This window comes from Tupaia chinensis, unplaced genomic scaffold, assembly GCF_000334495.1.
Source record: "Tupaia chinensis unplaced genomic scaffold, TupChi_1.0 Scaffold000216_1, whole genome shotgun sequence".
Lineage (NCBI taxonomy): Eukaryota > Metazoa > Chordata > Mammalia > Scandentia > Tupaiidae > Tupaia > Tupaia belangeri.
Window position 1 is genome coordinate 3,294,159 of NW_006159691.1, and position 22,537 is coordinate 3,316,695.

The following is a 22,537-nucleotide window of genomic DNA, read 5'->3' on the forward strand; positions in this document are numbered from 1 at the left end:
TTGGACTTGGAAACATCAGGGTCATAGATGACCTTAGTAAGAGCTGCACTGATGAAGTGGTGGAAATGAAAACTGACAGAATTGGTTTTGAAAGAGAGTAAAAGAAAAAATGGGGGGACCAGCAGTTGGCATAATGGCTGTCACTGGACTCCCATGTAGTTGACCACGATTCAAGTCCTGGACCTGGTGGCTTAAACTCACACTGAGCACGTGCGCATGCATGCCCAAGATCCTGAGAGGAGAATGGAGGAGAAGGGATTGTGGCATGGCCATCCCCCTGGGGGGGGATTTCTCGCTTTCTGTCTCTCTGTCTCTGTCTTTCAGGCAAGCACACGCACCCTATAGCAAAAACCTCGCAAAAAAAAAAAGAAAGAAAGAAAGAAAGAAAGGAAGATTGGAAGCAAGTGTGGGTGTCCCCAAATTTCAGACGTCTACTGTGGGTACAATCCACCAATGTGACTCAGGTGTTTTCATAGGTACACCTTCTCCTTCACTGTGGAGACAGAGCAGAAGGGTGATGTCTCATCAGCAGACATAGACAGGATTTTCAGAGTCAAGAAAAAAAAATTCAGAGGAAAGTGACATGAGTACAGGCACAGATTCCTATTTGGGGTGGCAGAGAGGATCACGGCAGGGACTGGGTCTGTGTGACCATTGCTAGGAAGGGGAACAAAAGGATCCTAGTAACTCATAAGGAACCAAGAGGGAGGGGCTTGGGCTGGAGCTGAGCCAGAGGAGTCAACTGTTTCTATGGCAACCTCTCCCCATCTCCTGCATTGATGTGACCCAAGAAGCAGGTTTGCCCAAAGGTTAAATGTTTGCTTTTTATTTTAGCATAGTTTAACTTAAACAAACAAACAAAAAAGAATCATGTATATTTGTATATTCAGCATGACTGCAATGTGAAAAAAATAAAATAGCCAGGAATAAAGACAATTATTAAAACTTAGCAAAACATAAAACAATGTCAGTGTTAAAGCACCTGAATAGTGGGTGAGTTATGTTCTCTGTTTTGTAACTTGTAGTAAAATACTTGGGTAGCTTTTATAATACAAAAAAAAAAAGGTTTAAAGGGATAATAATCCAAGCTTTTCTCCCAGAGTTGTTATGAAGATTATAATAATGACTAATATTTGAGTAGCTCACAAAGTGCCTTTCACACAAGTAATCTCATTTAATCTTCACAACCAACATGCTTTCCCTTGGCACTTTGTAAAAGCCTTTATTATTGCACTTAGCAAACACAAGCAAAAACTTGTGTTGCAATGATCTGTTTATGTATCTTTTTCATACCATAGACAGAAGTATCCCAAAGATAAGAATATGGCTTTTCATCCTTCTCCTTGACAACTCACACATGTCCTGGCACATCGTAAGTGCTCAATAAATGTTTGAGGATGGATAGATAATTGCTGAATGAATGGATGGAAGGATGAATGGATAAGAAGATGAGGACCAGTGGATGGCATAATGACTGCATCGCTGGACTCCCACGTAGTTGACTGCAGTTCACGTCCTGGACCCTGTGGCTTAAAAAGCTCACACCAGGCCCATCTGCATGCAAGCCCAGATCCCAAGACGAAAAATGGAGGAGAAGGATTGCAGCATGGCCATCCCCCCCTGAAGGGTGATTTCTCACTTTCTGTCTCTCTGTCTCTATGGTGAGTGCATGAGCCCTATAGCAAATATCTCTCTTAAAAAGAATAGAAAATGGATGGAAGGGTAGATGAACAATGGATGAAGGGATCAACAGATTACTAAGTATTTTTGAAATGAGTACCTAGTTGTCCCAAGGCCACACAGTTATTCTTAATACCTACAGACTGAGCCAACCACCATTCCTCACATCAAACTAAATACTTTGAAAACCTGATGGCTTATTAATCCTCCCTATATCTCACATTTCTCATAGTTTTGGTGAGTCCCTCCTCTTAGCTGCCCTTCTCTATACTTACATTCCCTTACTGCTCTGTTTCTCTCTCTGCTGCCCTAATTTCACATTGTCACCATTTCACCCAAACCTTTACACTCAACAGTCAGAACCCCTGAACTAGAAATGTGTCTACATCCTCAAATAGTCTTTCATCTGCACTAAAATAAACCTGGCTCTCATGTGTGGCCCTACTCTTCCAGAAAGCTTCCCATTTTCCCCCATCTCCAGGACACCTCCATTTTAGGTATTCTGCTATGTGCTAGTATAGCATCATGGATCGGATTAGCAAGTGCATTAGCTCTTTATTTTAGTCGTTTCCTCCATGCTATCCAGAAGCAGTACACACAAAGCCAGACAGCATAGATGTTTCAATCTCATAAACACATTTGGAAAGAGTTTAGGGTTAGGTGTTTGGAAGAAACATGGCATGTTCTGCATAATGCATCAGGACAATTTCAATTGCAAGTGACAAAGAAAAAAAAAGTTCAAACTGGTTTAAGTTAAAATAAAGAGGATGCATTGGCTTGTAAAATTTGGGAAGTCCAACAAAGATTTGGCACCAGATCTTTGGGTCTTTGTCTTCTTTCTCAAGCAGGCTCTTTCTTCCTGGTGGGAAAAGTGACCACTGGCAATCTCAACCCTATATACCAAAAGTACCTATCTATCAATCAGATAGAAGAGCTCTAATTAGTTCTGAGTCACATCACATTCATGATACCCAGAGAAATGTAACATTATGACTGAGATCCCCAGAAGGAGCATGTCGAATTGAGAGGAAAGAGAACGAGTTGAAACAACATGCACACTACATTTAAGCCAGGTCTGAGTCATCTCAAAACAAGTCAGTGGTGGACCAATTACTCACATCAGATAAATAATCCTGACTTTCACAAGGGGTCTTCAAAAAGTTAATGGAAAATATATATTACAGAAAAAAAAACAACTATGTATGGACTTCAAAAAATCCTTTACACCAAAACAAACTCATAGTTTAATTTTATTTGTTGTAGAATGCAACCAAATGAACCACCACCAAAGCCAGATAAAGGCTAAAGGGAGTCTTTATCAGCTGGCCAGCGACTACAGCCTGAGACTCAGGGCCAAGAGTCAGAACTGCAGCCCCAACCAAAGTTTAAGTAGTCTTTTTATGGGGGTCAGTTACCGGGAATTTCTATGCAAGCAGTTACAGAAGCTGAATCAAGCAGGTTAATTATTTCTGAGGGGAATGGGGTTCCCATGCAAGCACTTACATTGCTCAACAAAAGGGTTTCAGACTAGTTAGCAAAGACAGTAGCAGGTATAGGATGTCGTCCCAGATGCAGTTTTCTGTATGGCTAGCACAAGCTATTTTCTCATGGGAAGAATAAGCAGGTTTACCGAGGCAGACAGCCATGTTAGGTTAAGGGAACAAAATGGACAAAGATCTAATATGTGGCCTTCCATACATTTTTCCTCAAAGTGTTTTGAAGTCCTTGCACAATTGTGCATCACTTTTCAACTTGCTTAGAATGGGCAGCATCTCTGAGGCCAGCATGTGGCATAGTGGTTATGGGATTGGACTTCCATATGGCAGACCAGTCGCAGGTCCAGTCCCCAACCCCAGGGCTTGAAAATCACACCGGATGTGGGTACATGTATGCCCAAAGTCCCAGGAGGAGAATGGAGAAGGGACTGTGATGTGGCCATCCCCCCAGAGGGTGATGTCTCATGTTCTTATCACTATGGTTCTTTCTCTCTGGCAAGCAAATATGCCCTATGGCAAAAAAAAATAAAATACCCCGACTAAAAAGAGAGAGAGAGAGAATTGGCAGCATTTAAATGGAATGCGATAAGAAAAGATGGGGATTTTGTCCCCTGACCAAAAAGTTACTCATAAAATTGTTAACCACGGTTTCCTCTTGGAAGAAAAATGAGAGAGAGAGAGAAAGAGAGAGAGGGTAGAGTTAGAAAGGAATGATTATTTTTTTCCTGCGTGTATTTTATGTTTGCTCTGTGCTTTCACAAGGAGTACTAAGAAGTGCCCTATTAAGGAAAAACAATGAAGATTCAGGAGTTAGGTTCAAAGAGACACTCTGGAGAAATCAGAGGAAGAAAGAAGTTTCCTGGAAGATACATGCAGAGCTGCAGGGCTTCCCTTCCATGCCCTTGTTCTTGGGAAAGCAAAACCAGGCCTGAGGCAGAGAATGGCAACATCTGTTGTCCCTTACCAAAGCCGAAGAGCTGGCACAGAGCTGAGAAAAAAATTGTTTTTATTAGTGCTGTATTTATCTACTGCTTAAATCCACACGCTAGTGTATTAGGAATTAATTTGAACTAGGAAATTACATTCATTTCCTTTGAACAGTATGCTGATAAATTGAAAGTTAAATTGGGTCTAAAATCTTTTCTATCTAAAAAAAAAATCACAGAAGAATTTCAGAAAAAAAGATGGTCAGCATTGAAATAAGAAAGGACCAAGTTGGGAATTAATTTTTCCTCCAGATTTGATAATTATTGAATTCCTGTGAATGTAAGTTCCAGTTGAATTATCAACCCTGTCTGGATAGAATGAGAACGATTTTCGAAAAATAGCCTATAAGTCAAATTGGGTGAATTATGATGTACAATGTTGGTATATTTTGGAATGGGGAAAAAGTGAATGATATATTTGAGTGTCATTAAGGCTGTCATTGATGAGAAATGAGGTCACTAAATCTGACAGTGTGCTCATGATTTGGGAGCCAAATCACCATGGAATATAAAATTAAGCAAGAAAGACATGGCATACCTAATCCATGGTGAAGATCTGATCAGTTTCACCCAGAACACAGTGGCATTTGGTTGAAATCATTATATTTAAGAGCCATCAATATTGTAAATTTTAGGATCATGGTAGTTTGAAAAGAGAATGAATAAGTTGAGAGAACATAGTTTTATTGAGACCACCTGATGTTAAAGAATTTTACACTAATCTGAGTGGATTTAATTTCCTAAAGCAGAGAATTTGTTCTTGTCTTGATCCCCCATGGATGTGGGGAATAGAGAGAGAGATAAACAAGTGTTTAACATTCCTGACTAGACTAAACCTTTCTACATTATTCAGTATGCAGCTGCTCGGAGGGAAAATTACGTAAAGCCTCTTTCTACTCAAAGAACAGATCGTCTAACAAATACACTGAGACCACTCCCCCCCTTTATTTTTTACTTTATTAGCGGTAAGACTATGCAAAGGATTTTTATATTTAATTTATCCTATGGCCCAAGGAGAACAGAAGTGTCCCAGAATTAAAGGCAAGGAATAGTCACATTAAATTGGTGCCTTTAAACCAGGTGTTTAAAACAAGGGGTATTATTGGGTGGAGCAAGAATGCCTTTTGTCCCATTCCCCCCCCCTTCCAAAGGACTCCAAACAGGCTTTTGTATTGTCTCCAACTGACTGTTTATACATCCAGTCACGGAGCAAACTGACAAATATTCATCAGACAGCTTAATCTTTTGTCTCATTACCAGCCCCCATCACCTGTAATGCACCATGAATTAATCCTGTAATTAAGTTGTGAAGAACATAATTATATTGTATTTTATTCTTTAGGTACTAAAGTGTTAATCTGTTTAATATAATCCTATTTTTAAGACCTATGATTCTGTGGCCCTGTTTCAGCAAGTAGGTTTTCTGATATTTTTTGTTGTTAGTGTTTGCAGGATGTAGAGTAAGAAAAAGAAATACTAAAGAAAACAAAATAGAAAGATGGCCCTGTCACAGTGGTATGTGCTGCTAAGATACTGTACTCTGAGGGCTCTTCAGGCCGGGACCACACGGAAGGCCCTGGTTCAATTCCCAGTTCAATGTAAAGGCAAAAGTGGTGGCATACACCTGAAATCCCTGCAACTAGGGAAAGCTAAAGCAGGAAGATCTCGAACTCAAGGCTGGCCTGAACCATTTAGAAAGACCTCCTGATAGAAAAAGAAGAAAATGCAGGCATGTGTGGCACTTGCCTACAGTCCCAACTGGGAAACTGTGGGAAAAAATACGTAGAATTCTATTCTCTTTCCATCTCTGAATCTCCACAGTCATCAACTAGACTGAATACACAGATAGTTAACATAATTAAAAGAAGTAGGAGGGCCAGCAGGTGGTGTGGAGGTTATGGTGGCTGGATCCCACATGGCCAGCTGTATGGTTCAAGGCCTGGACCTGGTGGCTTGAAAACAGTTGGGCTAAAAAGACCCTGGAATTTGATAGAAAGTGGTCAGATATGGAGGATCTATTGCCAAGTGAAGTAAGCCAGGCTATGAAAGAAAAATATTGTATGTATCCACTTAATATATACCGACTATCCACACTCTATGGTAGAGAGCGACATATTGGAGGACATGAAAGCAATGAAAGTACTTAACAAGAATAAGATAGTGGAGAATGGGGGGGATGAAGAGAAGAGGATAGAGAACGATAGCAAGAGAACAAATAGAGAGGCAGGATGTTAGTAGGAAACAGATATGGCTTATTACCTGTTGATGATGACATGTATAGTATTCTCAACTGGATTGGTCTGAGAAGCATTTCATGATGGGTAAAGTCCTTATACAAGCAAAATGAGAAATAGTGATTGACTGTTTAAAAAAATAATTAGAATGATAATAGTAATGATTGGGAAAAACATTGAAAAGATATTGAATGATGAAGTGGGGAAATTAATGTCTCTGTATTGACTGACATGCATGGCATTCCCTTTTGAAAAAGCAATGTAATACATTGTAAAGTTATATGTAATCCAATGTAATGTAAAGAAGAGTATGATGATAATATAAATAAATAAACAAACAAACAAACAAACATGTTGGGCTTATGTGTATGCACGCCCAAGGTCCTGAAAGGAGAGTGGAGGAGAAGGGATTGTGGCACGGCTCTTCCCAGATCTAGCGGCTTGAAAATCAAACTGGGTCGATGTGCATACATGTCCAAAATTCCAAGAGAAGAATGAAGGAGAAAGGATTGCAGCGTGACTATTCCCCTAGAGGGAGAGTTCTCACTTAATCTCTCTCTCTCTCTTTCTATCTCTCTCTCTGTCTCTCTTGCACATGCCCTCTAGCAAATTTTAAAAAAGGGGGAGTTAGCAAGAATAGGGAGTGGTGAGGACGATAGCAGACTAAAGAGCTAGTGCAAGATGCCCCATATGAAGAAACAGGGGCTACTTAGTACCAGCTGTTTGTTGCTATGTGGAAATTCAGGCCCGTATTTACTAGATCTTTTAGTATTTTCAAGAGATGCCATAAATCTAGATTTTTTCATAAAATCTCCCAATTTTAAAGGCTGGCTGACTTTTTTTTTATGATACTCTTCTACCAAATAAAACATTTGTCACCTAGGGCTAGCCTACGGATCACCAGTTTGGACCTGTGATATAATTAAAGGTAAAAGTCCAGTTGCAAAGCATTTAAAAACACATGGCAATTTGGTGTCCCCCTAAGGGCAAGATGATCAGGACATGGCAGATGGGCCCTTTTGCAATTGTGAGCCAAGGCCCAGACTTAGTTAAATGGTTCAAAGCCAACTCTTCAGTGCAAATGTGAGGCTCTTGTTATGGGCATGTGTGTATTAAACTCTAATTGAGCCTCATTGCTATTTTCAGTGAATGAATGTTTCTATTATGGACCCTTCTCATGAATTATAGGACATTGCCTGTCAGAACTCATAAATGTAATGCTATTGAAAGAAAACAAGTAACAGGTAGAGTCTGAGTTATTTAGCTATATAAACTGCTCTTAATAAATTGAGACAAATAGAGAAGTCGAATTCAGGAACCACAAAAATGTAGAACTGAGCCTCAAAAGAAATAATAACAGACAAAAGTATAAGATCCAAAGAGTCAGAATGTCCATTTATTTAGTCAACAAATATTGAGTGACTAATGTACACATGCCTTGCTAAGAGCTATACCTGCTTATCATATTTCACCTTTAAGACAACCCTGTGTCATAGTTTGGATTCCTACAGAAGCAGAATCTGAGTCAAAAATTTGAATCCGGGACCAGCAGTTAGCGTAATGGCTATGTTGCTGGACTCCCATGTAGTCGACCGCAGTTCATGTCCCAGATCTGGCAGCTTAAACTCACACTGGGTGTGTGTGCATGCGTGCCCAAAATCCCAAAAGGAGAATGGAGGAAAAGGGATTGTGGCGTGGCCATCTGCCCTGGGGGGTGATTTCTTGCTTTCTGTCTCTCTGTCTCTCTCTGTCTTTCTGGTGAGCGCACACGCCCTATAGTAAAAACCTCTCCAGAAAAAAAAAAAATGTGAATCCAAGTTGTTTATTTGGGAGGTGACTGCAGGACACACTGGTAAGGAAGTGCCAAAGTGAGAGAGAGAAGGGAAAGAAGCCAGTAAAAGTGTGGTTTCAATAGCAGTAATCACTGCGTGATTACAAACTCAGTACCACGGGGGAGCTCTGGGACACTATGTAGAACATGCACTTCAGAGTTATCCATTCAAGGAGCACAAGAGCTGGGATATTTATATAATAACTTCCTTTACTCATTGGCTGAAGGCTGCCCCTAGGCAAAATTAGTTCCTTGCCATTTCTTGCCATGCTTGTGGCAGCCAGAAGGAGACCCTCCACACTGCCCTAGGAAAAGAAATGCAGGTTCTGACAATGAAAACTTAGGCTGTCATGTAGATACATGGGACGAGCCAAAGAGGCTCCAAGAGCCTTTGTGGGTGGGGCACACAGAGTGACGATTACAGACTTTAAGGTGGCTCCTACCCTGCTCACAAATGATGAGACAGGTGGAATTCACTCTTCAAGTACAAAATGCTGGCATTCTCCCTTGGAAACATGCCAGTCAGGAGCAGGCAGCCAAGACTTCGTCGGGAGACAGGGACATGGAGGGCACAAGTCATCAGCTGCTTTGACAGGCAGAGGAGAAGCTACTGGCAGTCTGAACATCTGTCCCCAGGTTTAGGCATCAACGACACTTCAGAAGGCATCAGCATGAAGAGCTCTGATACAGTGAATTTCCATGCTCTTTGGGTACAGAGATGGGAGACATCACAACGAACTGAGACAAGAAAGGAGGAAACTGACAGGTACCTTCATAACCAAAAAGCCTACTGTGAAGGACTGGTGAGGTACCCCTGGAAAATTCTAACATTATCTCATGAAAAAGTGGGAGTGCATATATCTCCCTGGACTAAGTGTATAGTGTATATGACTATTTACAGTAGCCCAAATTTTTATCTATGAGTCACAGAACTAAAACACTGGAGATGCACTGGACATCCAGAAATACTTTCACTTCCTCCATTTAAGATTGTGCCAATAATTTAAAATGACATAGGTCAATTACAAAACTATTAAATGTCAGTTAATATCTTTGGAAACGGAATACAAAATGAACCTACTAGTACTGCCTTGTTACAATCCCATTGTGTATAAAAATTAGGTTTAAACGCTTAATGAATGTGTGAAAATATAATTATCAAGGTGCTCTTGTAGAGGTGATTAATAATCACATTATTGACTTTTCTACTGTGTTCTTGAGTTATTGAATTGGAATATTTCTGATGGGCTACCTTTATAACCTTGCTTTTCTTTGCTATTTACAGAATTTGTGAATAGTTCCAAGCTATTTCCCCTGCTAGACTATAAAATGCTAGGGAACTGGACACTACCATTATTCACTCATTCAGATTTCAAAACATTTGTGGAAGGGGACCAGCAGATGGCATAATGGTTATGTCACTGGACCCCCACATAGTCAACTGTGATTCAAGTCCTGGACCCAGCAGTTTAAAACTCACACAGGACACATGTGTGTGCATGCCTAAGATCTTGAGAAGAGAATAGAAAAGAAGAAATTGCAAGGGATTGCAGTGTGGCCCTCCACCTAGGAGGCGATTTCTCACTTTCTGTTTCTCTGTCTCTCCAGCAAGTGCACATACTCTATAGAAAAAAAATCACTATTAAAAAAGAAAGTTTATGGGAAATGGAAGTAACATATAAGTTTGCTTTGGTGCAAAACTTTTTTGAAACCTATGCATAGTTTGTTCACAATACACACTTTCCATGAACGTTTTGAATACCTCATGTATTTTGAGCAAGTAAGAGAGCCTGGCACTTAGTGAGTGCTTTTGAGTAATGTAGGAACCTACCTTGTGGTTTAATACAATTTTTGTCTTTATTTTTAAATACAACATAAAACTGAATCACAGAAGAGACAGATCTGGGTTTAAAACTTTGGTCTATCGTCAAGAAACAACAACCAAGTCTTTCAATGTACCCTGAATGCCCTCCTTCTTCATTGTAAAATGATGGTTGACTGGGGCCAGCAAGTGGCCTCGTGGTTAAGCTGCTGGACTCACACATGGCCAACTGCATGGTTCAAGTCCCAAACCCAGTGACTTGAAAATCACATCAGGCACATGTGCGTGCATGCCTAAAATCCTGAGAGGAGAATGGAAGAGAAGAGACTGTGGCATGGCCATCCCCCCTAGGAGATGATTTCTCACTTTCCCTCGCTCTGTCTCTCTCTGGATCTGGGATATTTAATACACCAACTCCCGTAAGGCACTTACTTGTTGAAGGCTACCTCCAGAATGTGTTAATTCTCTGACACTTCTGATCTGTTGTGCTTTGCCAGCACATGCACCCTATAGAAGAAAAAAAAATTTTTTTTAAATATGAGGTTGTCTTACTTTGGATTCCTTGAAGTAGACCCTGAGCTACATATTTGAGCAGCAGTGATCCTCTGGTCTCTGAGGAAGTGGAGAAAAGTGAGACAGAAGGGAAGAAAAGCCAATTAAGCAAGTATTAATGAGCAGGTTACTGCTGTGGGCCAATAGAGTTCAATTTCACATGCAATGCTCTGAAAACTGATGTAAAACTGCCCCCAGAATCTTCATGCAGAACAGGAAGTCTGAGACAGAATATATACCTACTCCATTCTCTTACTAGCTGACAGCTACCCTCAAGGTCTTGAGTTCTACTTTTAAGTTCTACCTATATGCAATATAGTAAGTTCCCATGGTGCCATATTAAGTTATCAGACAGAGAAGAGATATGGAAGCACTCAAGGTGAAAGCTGTTATACTGATGGGAATCACAGCTGCAGGTGAACTTTGCCCACGGGAAGGTGGGACAGAGCTTCACCAGTATGTGCTATAGGATTAACACCTGTACCATAAAAAGTCTCAGAAATTGGGAGTTTTGCATGAGAAAAATATACATAGAGCACCGATCACAATGCCTGACCCACAGAAAAATACCTGTAAATTATGTGATTGTGGTTGTTGTTTTTATTAAATATAGTGGCAAAAATTGAAACTTACAAAGAAAATATTTGAATTTATAAGTCAAATCTACATTCTTGCTGCTTGTTCTGAATCAAAGTCTTTTGCAGGTTCATGAATTGTTGCAGTTAAAAAAAAATATGATTAGTGCCTACCCAGAGTTCACAATCTATGTGGGACAGCCAGACACAAAAGTAAATGTTGATTCCCTGTTCTGCTTCACGTCATCTCTTTGGGTGGGCTTGATATTTCTGGATAATATCAAAAGAAAAGGACACAATGCACACACATTTTATTGCTAATTAGAGTACAAACTATGTCATCACATTTACAAAATCTTATACCATATACATGCCTCATGTTAGAATCACTGCCGTAGGATAGTAGTTTCTTCCCTCTTAATTACTATCACCCAATAACAGTGTCCTTGTTTGTGTTTTCCCCAGAAAAAGACAGAGAGGGTTCAAAGACAATTAGTTTATTTGGGAAGTAATCTCAGAAAACTCCAACAGGAAAATGGGAAAGTGAGATAGAAAAAAAGACAGCCAATGTAGGATGCATCATCAACCAGTTATTGTAGACAACTGGATCCTAAAAGTACTGGGATACCTAAGAGTCAGTGTAGAACACATGCCATAGAGTTATCCCATCTGAGGGATCTGGGATACTTAATACACCAATTCCTGTAAGGCACTTGTTGAATGCTTCTTCCAGAATGGGTTAATTCTTTGACACTTCTGACCTGCTATGCTTTGCCAGCAGAGTGGGCTCTTGCTGACAAAGAAAGCCTCACGTAGTTTGAAGTGAGGCAACAAACATGACCATAGTAAGATCCAAGGGCATATGGGCAGGGCACTAAGAGGGTCTGCTCAAACAGATAACATCTGGCATGGTGGCCACCACAGTGAAGATGTCAGCAGGTACAGTGAAGGCATGGAGGAGGCTTGATTGAAAACTCTTCAAGAAATGTGTCAAAGTCACAGAGGAGATTCACTCTATAAAACTCCACGAAGCCAGAGGTGGTCTGTCTTCCTTATCATGAGTCTCCATTTTCTAGCATATTCTCTGGCACATAATCAGCATTCAGTAAGGAGTTTTGGACTGATGGGTAGATGGGTAGGTGGATGGGTGGATGAATGAATGCATGGCTTACACACTGAGTCTTAACTGATGAGTGAAAGGAGTACCTGGAGTACCCAGGATAAAGAACATACTCAGAAATACAGAATTATGCAAAACTATGCCTCCATGTTGGAAAAGCTCTCAACACAAACCATTATTTTGTTAAAGATCTACAGCTGCTTATAAAGCATTTCCTTCCAAGGAAGCATAGTCTACCTTGTAACTTCCACTCTCTCATATCACTTTTGCTCTTTGGAGCAACAACAAAACATTCTAACTCCTCTTTCATACCCGTCTTTCAGGTATTTGATGACATGTTCCCTTTTTCAAAACATACTGATCCCTGGTTCTTGTCAATGTCCTAGAATGAAGAGGTTCATCCAGGTAATTTTTTTTCTTTTTTACCATACTACATTAGATTTTTGGATCCCCAGATCAAGGGCATAGGATACAGAGTTGTTTAGTGACTGGTGTCTTCCAATTCTGAGTTCAAATTCTGACACAGCCAGTGTGTGATTTTGAAAAAGTAGCTTATCTTCCCCAAACCACACTCTCTTCGTTTGTAACATGAAGGTAATAATACTTTTCTCATTGGAAGCTAGAGATGATGTTCAATAAAGTTCATTTTCTTCCATCAAACTCTCTGGCCTTTCCTTCACCGTGTTACTGCCAAGTCACATCTCTCTGCTTCTTTGGACTTGTGAGCCTTTAATCTAGAGCAAGGACAAGAGGAGATAAATACCTATACCACCCAGGCCACTGCACAGAGGATTTAGTCCAAAGGAAATTACTCTGGGCCTCCTTCCCTCCCTCCACTCCAGCATCTCAAAGTTAAGCAGTCATCCTTGCCCCTACAAAAGCAGGACTAAGTACTGCTCGCTTGTTCTACCTGAGGAGCAAAGGGACTGATTACCCAAGAAAGGAAGTGTCACCCACAAAAATCAATACAGATGAGGCATTCAAAAGGTTGGCTGGCTGCACAGGATTAGATATTGATCTCACTTGTTTTCCCAGTTATTGCTCTGCTCACCACCTGTGGAGGCTGTGTCTAATCTCCCCCTAATACCAAACAAAACAAGAGAGCTCAGCTCAGAGCAGACTCATGCATGACAGCTGTAGGACATGAAGGAATTCCTAGAACATGTACCCAGAACATGAACGCAGGGGGACGAGATCGCCTCAACACTGAATGACAACTCAGATTGGATGGAGAATTTTAGAAGAGCTAGACAGACAGACTGATGTGAAGCCCAATCTGCATATTTGTCCCACAACACTCTAAGGAGCCCAAAAATAGTCAGAGGAGGGGAGAAAGTATTTACCTAAATGTCTGCCCATCCTCTGGAAAGACTGATGAGTAGAAATGTAGGCCATAAAAAAAATCCTAGATAAAAACCCACACGAGTATAATAAGGAAACCATAAGAGAACAATGTTTTGCCTACCAGTCTGGAAAACATTTCTTTAATTATTATATTGAGTGTTCGAAAATAAATGAACATTCAAGAAAACAGAAGGAGTACATAACTTTTCTGGAGGGTAATCTGACAGAACATTTCAAACGCTGTAAAATTCATCATACACTTTGGACCAGTAATTCCACTCCTAGGAATTGAACTTAAAAATTATTTATAAGAATATGTGCAGGGTCGGGGGTAGCACAGTGGTAGCATTACTGGATGCACATGGGAAGTGTTGCAACCCAGGACTTCTTTGAGCTTGCCAAGTGCACAGGGAAGCACATGATCTGGGCTGACTGAGATCAGGGGTGGCTTGCCGTGTGAAGATACTGTTTAGGGCACCTCTCAGTCTGTCTGTCTGTCTATCTCTTGCTCTCTTGGAAGAAATAAATAATAAACTTGAGAGAGAGAGAGAGAATGTGTAGTGGGCTTTAGTAGGCATTAAAGGTGTAAATCCTTTCTTGGGAAGCGGAGTTGGAGTAGAAAGAAGACTGAATGTAAACCTCAGGATAAGGTGTAGCTCTACAATGAGAAGTTCCCAGACCCTATGTAACAGAGGATCAAGATCTGCCTCAGAGGAAATCACATCAAAGCCAAGAGAGAGAGCCCTGGCTAGTCAATAAATGCGTGGCCATCACTGTGTTAGAAATATGCAGAAGATTCCACTTTTTCCCTAGAGGTACTCACTGTATAAAAGGTGATGCAGACATCAAAATGGAAATGTGTGTCATCTGTTATAAAAGCAACAGTGTGAAATTGAAGTGGAAGGACACGAAAGATAAGGTGGTTAATTCCACATGGTGGGTCATCATTAAGGTTTCATCAGAGTATCATCCCTGAATTGAGTCTGAAAAGTGAGTTGGACTTAGTAAAGGAAACAAATGGAAGAACAATCCAAAGTATAAGAAAACATTCTTGAAAGTTTTTGTGTATAGGGGAGTGAGGAAAGGTACATTTAGAAACCAGGAAAGACTAAAATAAAGGGGGTTCATACTGGCCACAGTAAGACCCAAGGTGAGATCTAAATGCAAGCAGAAGTGGAAGTCAAAGCAGTAGCTCACATTTTTCTTTAGAAACAAAATCAAGTGCTTAGCTATTTCGCTACCAGTCTTCTTTCTGTCTCCTCAAAACAGCCCTTCACAACATTTATTTAAAACTGCAAGCTCTGGAAAATTACTTATAGTGTATCCCTTGTTTCCAGGGTCATTTGAAACTGATCCAATTAGAAAACTTGAACTCATATCAATCTGCTTTACTTTAATCATTCTTGCAGGTATGGATTCTTTTCACCATTGCAAGCCAATATTCTGTATGAGGTGTAATCACTGACCCCATTTATTCTACTATTAACTATTGTTACATACTCTTTAATACTTTGTACACAGATCTGGTAAGATGATCTCACAGAGAAATCTGGCAATACAACATATGATTGTCTACAGTTTTTACTGCTCTTTTGTCTATAAATAAAAAGTGGTCATGGGCTATGTAAGATCAGTATTGATCTCTGGTTATTAATGTTCATGTAGAGTCAGGCCTTAATATCAATATGAGAGGAGGGTCAATAAAAGAGTCTTGACAGGTAAGATTACAATTCTTAGTGAGAAACAAAACATGTTCTAGCCACACACCTTTCTCTTTAACTTGTATTTCAGTAATTGAAATCTGCCTGTAGGTGAGATAGATTCATGCCTACCAGCTACAAAGGGCAAAAAAATGATAAACATTCTCTTATAAATCAATAAACGGTTCTGTTGACATATACTGAAGGAGTCCTTATTGAAAAGCTGGTCCTGCTATCAAATCTCTGACAGAATAACTTAAGATCAACTATTCCCAAACCAAAGTCATTCTTTTGGTAGCTTCTCTCCAGTATTACCTGCTAATCGCCATAATCATTAAAGCAAGAACCACAATAATTTCCTTTCCTGTGTCCATGTTCTTTGTCAATGTGACTTTGAAGCACTTCCAAGAGGTAGAATCCATTTTTTTCACTCTTCAAATTTAGGTTGGTTTTGTTACTTGCATTGATTTTTAAAAAGAGCGTGAGAGAGAAACTCAGGTGCCAATGGAGTCTAAGTGGGAAACCTAGACTTCTAACCTCCCTCTTCTGTTAGTAAAGCAGTATGCCTTCATTCTGATGGAATGGTGTCAGAGAAAGCCAGCTAAAATAGAGATCCAAAGACTCATAATACCTAAAATGTCCTGGTTTTAATTTGAATGAAAAAAATCACACAAAAAATCAGAAAGTTATCAAACTAATTTTTTTTCTTGTTTTTAATTTTTAATATTGCTTAGAACATTTTATTTCACTAAAAAAATAATAAAGAACATATTTTTGAATTTAAATTATTGGTAATTAGACCACCAAACTGAGGTGTCCTAAATGATTAGGGTATACTTGTTTCTATTTTTATAATTTTTATTTCTATTTAATCATTGTACATATTTATAGCACACAATATGGTTTCTCAAAGCATCCATGCATTGCATGTCAATCAAGTCAGAGGTATTACCATACATATCATTCTCAACAGATAACTTTGCATTCCTGTGTTGGCTAAAAATTATTTTCCTAGGGGCCAGTAAGTGGTATGGTGGTTAAGGCACTGGACTTCCACATGGTCAATAGCACTACAAGCCCTAGACCAGGTGATTTGAAAATCACCCCAGCATGTGTGTGTGCATACCCAAAATCTTGAGAGGAGAATGAAAGAGGAGGAATTGCAGTGTGGACATCCCACCTGGTGGGGGAAGGGGTGATTTCTGACTTTCCCTCTCACAGTCTGTTTCTGGAGAGCACATGCGCTCTTGTCATAGAGCACATGTGCTCTCCAGTTTGGTTTTGTTTTTTTTGTTTGTTTTTTTTTTAATAAACCTTATTTTTTTAAATCATTTTTTTATTTTTCCTTATTTTTCCTGAATCCTTCCCTCCCTCTCACTTCCACTGCCCACTCCCTCCTATATTGTCTCTGGTGTCTAAATTAGCTATCTCTGCTCTTTTATCTTCCAGTCTTTCAGTTTCTGTCATGAAGTGCAGACATTTGATATATATTGAGCAGAGATATACAATGTCTGTCTTTTATAGTCTGGCTTGCTTCACTTAGCATCCTCTATATTCATCCACTTTGTATCAAATGACAGAGTCTCATTGTTTTGTATGCCTGAATAGTATTCCACAGTGTATATGTGCCACATTTTTTTCAATCCACTCATCTGCTTTGAGCATTTAGATTGATTCCATGCCTTAGCAATTGTGAATAATGCTACAATAAATATAGATGTGCTAGTGTCTTTCTAACTGAGTGTTTTCCTATTCTCTTGGCAAATACCCAGGAATAGCATTACTGGGTCATGTGGAAGTTCTGTTTGTAGATTTTGATTTTAGAGGAACCTCTATATTGTTTTCCACAGTAGCTGAATTGATTGACATTCCCACCAACAGGGAAGAAGGGTATTTTTCACCATAACCTCGCCAGCATTTGGTCTTTATTTTATAATCATAGCCATTCTGACTTGGGTTAAATGATATTTTATTGCAGTTTTGATTTGCATTTCCTTTATGATAAGGGATGTTGAGCATTTTTAATATGCTTTTTGGCTATTTATGTGTCTTCCTTGGAGAGTTATTTGTTCAGCTCATTTGCATATCTTTTAATTGGATCGTTTGTTATTTTGCAAGGAAGTTGCTTGAGTTCTTTATATATTCTGGATATTAGTCCTTATCTGAGGCCTAGTTTTCAAATATTCTCTTCTATTCTTGTCTCTTCACCCTGATTAATTTTTACAATAATCAATAGATGCCAGCAATGAGTTGACAGCAGTATTAGTATTAGAATTATTGGACAAAAATTTTCAAGTACCCACCATAAAAACGCTAAATAAGCAACTATGAACATGCTTAAAACATACTTAGCCAAAAAATCAATTAGATATAAAGAAGAACCAAATGGAAAATTTAAAACTTAACATTACAATAAATCAGATTTTAACAGTACAAGAGACAGGCTCAATACCAGCTCAAGCACACCTCAGATCATCCCATATCATAGAAAGCTACTCAGCAATACAGAGGAATGAACCACGGATACAGATAACAACTTGGATGAGTCTCCAGAGGGTTATACTGAGTGAAAAAAGCCAATCCCAAATGGTTACATATTGTATGATTTCATTTGATAATATAATTTAGATGACAAAATTAAAGAAATGGAGTACAGATTAATGGTTGCCAAATATAAGTAGGAAGTGAATGTATAATAATTATAAAAAGACATTATGATGGATCTTTATGTTGATGGGTATATTCTGTATCTTGATTGTATTAATATCAGTATTGTGATGTTATTTTGCAAGATGCTATCATCTCACTTCCCTACTCTTCTGCTGGTAGTTCCCAGGATCAGCTTCTAAATAAACTACTTGTCTCTAAATTCTTGTCCAGGGTCTGCTTCTTATAATGCTCCCAAACACAAACAGATAAAAGTAAAGGCAGGAACCAGCAGTTAGCATAATGGCTATGTCGCTGGACTCCCACGTAGTCGACCACAGTTCGCATCCCGGACCCGGTGACTTAAAACTCACGCTGGGCGCGTGTGCGTGCGTGCCCAAGATCCCGAGAGGAGAATGGAGGAGAAGAGATTGTGGCGTGGCCATCCCCCCTGGGGGGTGATTTCTCGCTTTCTGTCTCTATGTCTCTCTCTGTCTGGCGAGCGCACGCGCCCTATAGCAAAAACCTCTCCAAAAAAAAAAAAAAAAGTAAAGGCAATAGTAACTGTTGGTTAGGTTTCTTTATACTACATGTGTAATAATTTTTGCATTCCTACCAAGATCAAGTTCTATGCTAGTCCCAGAAGGGCAGAGTGGAGAAGGAGGATGTGGAGAATCAAGATGCAGAAATTAACAAATTAACAAGATATGGTCCCCACCTCTGACAGAGCTGACAGTTTAATAGATGGGAGCAAGAGAGTTGGCCTGGGAAAATAGAGACAGGAAAAGAAAGAGCTAAAGGGTGCATCAAGCCCGGCATGGGTCTCAAGATTAGGCACTTGTATTTACAGCAGAGGCAGGCAACATCAACAACCACTATTGCATGTAAGTGAAGATTCATCGAGCTTCTTGAGCCTGGGGCAGTAGAGTTCATAGAGTATTTTCATAGACTAGCATTACTTCTCATCTTTATAGCAGCCTTGTAAAGTAAGTGGGAATAACACTGTCATCATTTATTGCATTTTTTAAGGTAAGGGAACTAGGTACAGAGAGGTCCAGATCTTCACAAGTTGAGACAGAACTAGCTCACAGCCCACAAACCTCTCTGGTGTTGTCACATGGACTTACCTGAGGGTTTAAGTCAGCCAAGACCCCATTCTGCCAGACGTTACTTTGCCTGAGCAACTGATGATTTCTGCTAACGGAACACAGACACTGCTGGTTCCAGCCAGCTCTGGGGCCCAGGCAAGGGGAGTATCTCCAGAAAAAAAGGGTTTCCAGGGGCTCTGTTCTGAGCCAAGCTAGGAGATGGGAATCGGTCCCCACCTCAGGAAGTAGAATGTCCCCACCCCAATCCTAACCTCACCTCTGAGAGTCAGTGTTTTTACCTTCTTATCCACCCTACCCCCAGTCTGACATGACCTCTCTACTCCCAGTGTACACTTTCTAACCCCAGAGAGCCAGAGAGATAGCAGAATTCTGGTTTCCATAGCAACACAGCCAGGTGAACAAAGCAGCAAGGTCCTGCCTTTGCAGTCGGCTCAGTGTATCTGTCAGTGGCCAAAGCAATTTCAAGTCAGCCTATGAGGTTAATTTTTCTGCAGCTTTGTCTGCACAAAAGCCCCCAGCACAGGAGAAGAACAAATCATCAGCCAACCACACCATTAAGCCAGCACCAAGTATAGGAGTCATTCTCCCCACTCCCAAGATCAGCCCAGTAAACAGTATATTGTCTGATAATAGCCAATGATCATGCTTTAAGTCTCCTCATGATCATTATTTTAAATTCCTTTCAGTTCTTTTATAGATTTCCTTTTCTCTGGGGTCTTCTGCCAGAGAATTGCTGTGTTATTTTGGAAGTGTCATGTTGCCTTGCTTTTTTACATTGTCATGTGCCCCCACATTAGTATTTGTGCATCTGGTACAACAGTTGTCTGTACCAATGCTATAGGATAGCTTTCATGGTCAAAGGTTTTTCTCCCGAAGATGGGTCCTAGAATCTCAGTCAGTAAGGTGTGTTGGCTTTTGTTCGGGATGAATACAATAGTGTAGTCACTGTGCAGTTTCTTCAGCTGTATTTAACATTAACAATGTCTGTGAGTGCCTCAGTGGTCTAGGCTGCAAAGGATTCAGGAGCTGGTCTGTCTTCTGGGACCTAAATCATCTCAAGGCAGGGTAGGTTTACAGGTAGGCAGAGTCATTCTTACATCTCCAAGTGTGGAACAAGGTTAATAACTGACTGCCAGGTTGTTTGATAAGCTAAAGTTGGGGGCACTCTCAACACTGGAAGGAGACTGGTAGCAGCTCTACTGGCCTGTCTCAGTGGTACACACAGGTGGGCAGGGCCACTGCCAGCAAGCAGTATGTGGTTGAGTGCTCACAACAGATGTGTTTTGTCAGGCCTGGGAGGGTATGATCTCAAGATGCCCAGAAGCAGTGTGAATGGGAGAGGGTAAAAAAGAAACAAAGCTCTCTTTTTCCAAATCTATATAGCAATGTGGATTCTGCAGCAGCTTCCTATACTGGGACCAGGGCCCATGAGAACCACAAAATTCTGCATCAAAGACTTCAAGTGATCATGGCATAATTGGGGACCACTGAAACATCCTATTGACCTCTTCCCTAGAGTGAGATGTCCCTTTGTCTCCAAGCTGCTCCTAACTGAGGAGACAGGATAGATGTAGGGGCTGTCTATTCATTATTTTGGAAGTCCATTCTGAGTCTCAGCACCCTAATGTCTCCCCCACATCCCCACTGCATTCCAGCATTCGTCCACTACCATTCTGGGTATCACATGGCCACTTTTTATTTTGTTTGTTTTTAGAGAGGAGAGTGTGCTAATCATACACCTTGTCTTCTAATCATACACCTTGCCAAATACACCTCAGTATTTGGGGGATAAGGAGGTGAGTGACAGATAAGGAAATAAGCTTCAGAAAAGTGCGATTAACTCACCCAGTGTCACATAACCAGTAAGTAGTGCTGCTGGAATTTGAACCAGAACTGAATGGCTCCCAATTCCATATGATCAATGCTATTCCATGCCTCCTATACCTGAAAGAGAAAGTAAAAAAGCAATTCCAAAGGCAACATTTCATGTACACCCTCCTGATATAGAGAATTCATCAGATTAAAGAGCCTTCCCTGTTAAAGGAGACAGTGATAGAAAAATATTGCAAATTTTCAGGGAAAACTCACAAAGGTGATCCTGAAACCACAGCCCCGCTAAGGCTGCATTTCCTAATCAGAAGAACAGGGATAAGAATTCAGGATTTAAGAGTAGGGGGATTCAGAACCAAGAAGTACAAAGGACCCCTAATAGAATCAATCCAAGATCTTCTCCAAGGCACATTATAGCAAGACTGGCCAAATCTACAAAGACAAGATACTAAAATTGGCAAGAGAGAAACGTCAGGTTACTTATAAAGGTTATCCAATCAGGCTAACCTCTGACCTCTCATCAGAAACAATATGAGCAAGGAAAGAATGGGAAAACATATTCAAAGTGTTAAGTGAAAAACAATTTCAACCAAGAATACTATATGCGGCAAGATTATCTTTCATATGGGCAAGATTATCTTTCATATGGGAAGAAAGGATAAATCATTTTCAGATAAACAAGACCTGAAAGAATTTGCCAATAGCAGATCCACTCTTCAAGCAGTTCTGAAAGGAGTGCTCAACCAGGAAAACTAAAGACACATAAAGAAATAAGAGAATAAAAGGCAACCAAGAAAATGACCAATTTAATGCTAGGGACAAGAAATATTAATAATAAAATTGAATGTTACCTTCCAGGATTTAAATGGAAAGATTGGCCCACAGTAACACTGCATATTCAACATAAGTTTGAATTTGAGTTTGAACATAAGACTGAACTGGTGAAATAGAATTTTATGACTTTTGAGTAAAACATTACTGATTTTTTTTACTATGCTAGGTTTTCCCAATTTAAGCATTTTACTTTCTTCTGAGTTATTGATAAGTTCAGCAAATTGTTAAAATGTTTTTCTTGTTTCTTTCTTTAAATGGAAACATAAACTTTTCTTCCTTCCTGACCCCTCAGGAATTGGAAAATATTTTGGAGTATTCTTCATTTTGTGGTAGAAAGGTTATTTGCATAAGCTCAATAATGCTTGTTGCATTGAATCAGAAATTGGAAATACTCATTATTGGACAGGGCTTTGACTGGAATGTCATATCTAAGATTAATCAGAAAACTATGGAACTAAGGTGGATCTCAAGTAAGCCAACAGAAGCTCTTAGAAAGATGGCCTGGCACCATAAACAATTCTGCCTGGCAGAGAGGGTTAGAGAAGATATATGAAAGAATTTATAACATACAATAACCTGGACTTTTCCAGACCAGCATTGTATTCAATAGAGATTGCAAAAGAGCAACCACACCACAGGATTATCTTGAGAAAGGCTTTGAAGGAAGAAAAAGAGACTGATCTTTGCTAGCAGATGGTATTTCACAGAATATATAGGTAGGCAGGGCTGAATTGAGAAGGCTTATGTGTGACTGGCGTGCGGGGGGGCCTTTGCTTTT